Here is a 6,000-nt window from a genome sequence, read left to right as displayed (position 1 = left end):
GTTTGCAAATGCACATTTTTGTCATACAATACAAATCAATAAATTATACCAAAGAAAAAATTTAATGAAAAAAAACACTATTTGAAAATAATGCACTAGAATAAATAATTTATTGAAAAATCAGATCAAACTAAGATTAAAAAAGTGAAACCGAGTTTCGATTATGAATCGAATTAAAATTTCCAATTCGAATATACAATTTGTGTAAATACGATATTTTTAAATTTTGAATTAAATAATAGTATTTAACATCTCATAAAATTATTAAAAAATAAACAATATATAATAATCTTAAAAAATAAAATAAAAACCTTAAACCCATAAAACCCTATTAACCCTACTTTAAATACCCTACAACCAAAACCCTACTTTAAGAAAAATCCTAACCTTAAAAAATCAGAGGAAAAGTGCTTACAGCTAGAAGCTTTTTTAGCTGATTTGGCAGAAAGTGCTTTCAACTAGAAGCGTTTTGATGGCAACACACTGAAAATGCTTCCAACTAGAAGCATTTTCCTACAAACCACTTGAAAACGCTTACAGCTCCAAAAATTGGCCTTGTCCTGTAAGTTTTCCTAAAAATGGCCTATTCACATAATTTTTATTTTTGGCATTTTTAAGTCAATTAGTCAAAGTTAACATTTACCATATAAAAAATATTTTGAAATTCTTTTTATTTACAATTAAATTTCAAATAAAATATTTTTTTATATAATTATGAAAATTTAAAAGTATTGATTCTATTAAACAATGAAAAATATCTTTTAAATAGAAAATATTATTTTTATTTTATTAGTAATTGGGATAAGTATGTTGACGGTAAACTGTTTTCCACTTTTCTTGAGTTTTGCCATCAATGCTCGCCCTCTAACAACCCATTTGTGGTCTATCTTATTTACCTCCTAATATTTAGGGCACGTTTTGTTCGCTGTAATGAATAGAGCTGTAATGAAATAGAGGTGTAATAGTAATTCAATTGTTTGGTTAAATGGAATGAAATAGAACTGTAATAGTATTCTTGTGTTTGGTTGAATGGAATGATGTTGTAATAGCATAAGGAAAAAAACTAAAATGACTAGAATACTCTTAGTATAATTTTTTTTAGGTAGATGATTATTGTTATTGTTATTAAATTTTAATAAGATTATTAATATAAATAATAAATAATTTAATCATATTTTAAAATATTTATTATTAAATATAATTTAATAAAATATATAATTTAATAAAATTCTTAATATTAAATATTCTTATATGAATTTACTAAAATCATAATATATAATACTATAAAATATAATTTAAAATAATTATTATTAAATATAATTTAATTATCTTTAAGAAAAATGAACAATACAAATTTATAATCTTTATGAAGCACAAAATAGAAATTAAAATTATCTTTACTAGTTATATTTTGCACTGTTATGAATTATTTCAACATATATTTACTTTTGTATTATACTTATAAAATCTACTCTATTTATAATGATAGAACTTTCAAAAGCGAAAAATTAAAAGAATAAAAATTAAATCAAAATTTTCAATTTTTTAATATATTTTTCAATTAATATTTCAACTAACTTAACATTTTATCTCCTATATTATTTTTGGAATATTAATTTTATACCAATCTTATACCATTCTTCTATATCATTTTGATTAAATTTAAGCTTAAATCTTATAAAAATAACATGTTTTAATAATAAAATAAAAAAAACTTATTTTATTAAATTCCATAAGTTCTTCTTTTAAAACGAAAAAGGAAAGCAGGTTATGATATAATTTGGTAAATTAAAATTAGTCAATATCCAAACTTTACATGGATTAAATCATTTAAAACATGCATTATTTAATAAATTGAAAAACAAATCTATTACATCAAACCATAACAATTAAATTAAAACTTGAATAATAAATGAAAAATAATAGTTAAAACAGAAAAAACAATAATTCTCGATTAAAACAGTTTACTAGTGTTTGAGAAATTCAATTATCCTTAAAAAACAACACATTAATCATCAAGAAACAATACGACTTCCATGCTTATCAAACTAGCTCAAGGAAGTCAATTGGGAGACTAAGACCTCTTGATTCTCGAATCTTAAACAATACAATTTAATCATTTGTGTCATATACTTTAAGCAAATATTCTCTCCATTGAAGGTGTAGTAGATCACTTCATGCAAGACAACAAATCAAAAAGCAATTATATAAAGTACAAAATAGAAATCTCTAAGCTTCAAATCTGGAACTTTTTCATGCGGTGGGTTGGGATCAAGGATGCACAAAACCAAACCACAAACTTGACAATGCATCTCGTAATTTCTGTTATGACTTTTAAATGATAATAAGTAATGGATCTCGAAATTCCTGCTATGCTTCTTCTATACTCCTGATTAGGCTATCCGCATCCAAAAAATTGCTGATCGAACTTAAACCATATCAAATTGACTACAACATATTTAGTGTTCAAATCTGATTTCTGATATCTTTTGTGCAAACAATCTCAAAGTTACGATATAAATTATGTGGTCCTAATCCAAATTCTGAACTAAAACAACTCAACGAATAATCATGAGGCTCACTAATTAAAAGGTAAATCATACATGAAGATTTGACCATTAATCGCATACAAATTTGACCACTAGTTTCTACTACATAACGAATAATGCGCAAAAAACAACACAACTTTGATTCTCCATGAAAATTAAGCCCCATAAGCTACCATGTTAACTGAATATCATATTTTGTTATCCTAGAAGCAAATCCTTAACACCAAAGTTACATGACACGGATAACCACACTTAGCATTAAACCTTAATTTGGGTCATAAAAACCTTGTAAACTACTTCACCATATCTTTTGTTATTAAGATTATCTGTAATTTTCTTTTCTCCTAAAAATGAATATATATATATATATGCATATTCATGGATTAAGCGATCAGCAATGATGTGCAAAAATGTTAGCTTATTTATCCAATAAAATCTATTATCAACAAAATTTAAGATATTTTAAACCAAACCCACCTCCAAAATCAATTTTTTGAATGAAACAATAAATACCTACAGAACCAAAACTACAATATATTGTAATCGAACAAGAAATGAATCAAACAAGCTAGTCGAAACACTAGTTGCGCATATTCTCAGTAGAAATCAACTCTTACAACTTGATCAATCCCAATTAATCATCAAGAAACAATGGAAACAGTCAAAGAAAAACTTTTCATCTGTTCAATCGAACATGCAATAGAAACAGTCAAAGAAAAGCCCAATGGAAATCATAAGAAAAGAATCAAAATTAGGAGAACAAAAGATTTAGATATCTTTTGGTGAATAATCTTCCCTGCCCTAACCCAAGAAATCGGTTTTAAGTAAAGAGTGAAAAAACATTTTTCGTTCCTGATCAAATGAAGAAAAGAAACGTAGGAGAAGATGAAGCTGAGGGCAGAAATCGGTTTTAAGTTACCAAACGTAAGAAGAAAAATCAATGAAGAAAAGAAGTAAAAAGATTACTTCTGCAATCAATGGAAGGGAAACGTCAGAGAGGATGAAGCTTGATGAGGGCAGAAAAAGATTACCTCCCTTCCCTCTATTGTTTGTCAGTCGCTGCAAGAAGCAGAAGATGAAGAAATTGTGAAAACCCTAAACAGAACTGAACTAGTCTTACCCGAGAACTACAAGAAATTGTGAAAACCTACCTTTAGGGAGATGAAGATGAAGGCGAATCGATGGTTGATTTGGGGATATGAAATTTGGAACAAACTTTTTAGGGAGAAGAAAGTAGGATATTTTGGTCTCAAAATTTTGGGAAGAAGAAATCAGCAAACGGTGAATACCAATTCGTTGCCCCCACCTCTGAATACCTATTATAGCTGCTGAGGGAATAAACAAGTAATAACAAAACGGTGGAATAGTAAACGGTGAACAAAACAGTAGAATAGGAGTGTAATCACTGTAGCACGCGGAATAGGCAAGGAATGGAATGGCTATTCATGCCAATCAAACATGTTGTTAGATGCTTAAATAATATTTGTCCAAGGTCTTCAACTTTAACCAATCTTCATCACTCTCATTGATCCATTTGTTATTCCCAACCTCATTAATGGTTATTAAGGGTGACGTTGGATCAAGTCGAATCAAGTAAAGAGATTTTGGGTTAATCAAATTTATGGGTCTTATTTTATTATCTTTAACTCAATTTAAATTTTCTTTGAATCGAGTTGAGTGAAATGAAATTCAAGTTGAATTGAATCGAGTAAAATTGTTCGAGTTAAATTAAAAAATTAAACATATTAAATAAAAATATTGTTACAGTATAATTAATTTCATGTTAGAGCACATAAAGTTGAAATTTTTTTCAAAGCAAAAAAAAAAAAAGATACTTGAGTATGATAAAATTGAATAAAGATTGACCCGATTAAGCAACAAGTAACAAAAAATAGTGGAATAAATTGAGAAGTTGAACACACAAATTTAACATGGAAAAACTCCTCCGAAGAGGATAAAAAACCACGGGTAAAGATCATTTTACTATAATGTCAAAAGAAACGAAGAGTACAAAAGATGAAGATAAAAACTAAATCCCGAAAACTCAAAACAAAAAACCCTCAAAACGTAAACACAAAATTCTCTAAATGTGTTATGAGTTCTAATTTCTAATTGGTGTTTTTTTTAAAATTGTAAAAGAGCCTATTTATAGTCTAAATTCATGTCAAATAATAATAAAATAACCTAAACTAATTAGTGTTTGATTGAAACAAATAAACAAAATTTAACTAGAAGATTATTTCTCAAATTTGACTGAAATAGGAGTCATACTTAACAAATCTCCACCTTGACTCATATTTCTACAACGCCATCTTTGCCAAAACCCGCCATGAGACTATCTTGAACAATGCAGGGAATTAACTGAGTCGAATTTGTCCTTAGAAACTGGAAGACTTTTAGCCTTCGACTTGTACACTGCCAAATCAAAACTAACCCGAGTCTGATTTTCACGAACACAGTGCCCTAACTTTTCAAAACCTGCATCCAAAAGAGAACCCCTCTTCAACGAAACAGTCATACATTTTTCCCTCCTATGACCAAGTTGCCTCCACTCCAACCGAGTTGACTTCGACTCTATAATGGACGAGGGACGTTCAATTTCACCGATCACTATAGAACCTTCCAGAATATAAAGATTGCCAGTTCTTTTACATTTTACCAAAACAAGAGCTCCACATGATACTTTAATGCCGCTCGACTCGATGTTGATTCTGCATCCTTTCAAGTCTAAAATACTTAAGGAGATGAGGTTCTTTCGTAAATCAGGTACATACCTGACATCTGAGAGTGTCCTAATCGTCCTATCGTGTATCTTAATTTTAACAGCACCAATAGCAATTACCTTACTAGATGAATCGTTTCGCATGCGCATAACTCCACCTTCAACCGAACTGTATGTGGTGAACCATTATCCATTGGGACACATGTAGAAAGAACATCCCGAATCTAGGATCCACTCGGAAGTGAGCTTGGAGTTATCGCTCGTTGACACTAACAAGAAATCATCAACGCTTTCATCGATCAAATTAGCACCAGCTACATCTCCTCGTTACTCTTAGCATCTCTTTTATTTCGCAGTTTATAACAATCTGCTTTGATGTGACCTAACGTTTTACAATAGCGACATATTTTGTCTCGTTTTTTTGATGCTATCAAAATGGAAGCTTGCCTATCTGCCTTGCTATCCAAATGAAGCTCATTGTCGAGTTTGTCTCTACTCAACAAATGACCATTCACATATTCAAACGAGAGTTTGTCTCTGTCATAAATCAGGGTCTCCCTGAAAGACTTGTAGGAATGAGGTAAAGAGCACAATAGTAGCATAGCTTGATCTTCATCATCAATATGAACCTCAACGTTCTTTAAATCATTTAAAAGAGTAATGAATTGACTGATGTGATCTCTAAGAAGCTCACCTTTGTTCATGTGAAACGTAAATAGATGTTGTTTC

The sequence above is a fragment of the Gossypium hirsutum genome, chromosome D05, assembly GCF_007990345.1.
Source record: "Gossypium hirsutum isolate 1008001.06 chromosome D05, Gossypium_hirsutum_v2.1, whole genome shotgun sequence".
NCBI classification, from domain to species: domain Eukaryota; kingdom Viridiplantae; phylum Streptophyta; class Magnoliopsida; order Malvales; family Malvaceae; genus Gossypium; species Gossypium hirsutum.
The sequence above is the reverse complement of the archived record's forward strand: the minus strand, read 5'-3'. Positions refer to the sequence as shown.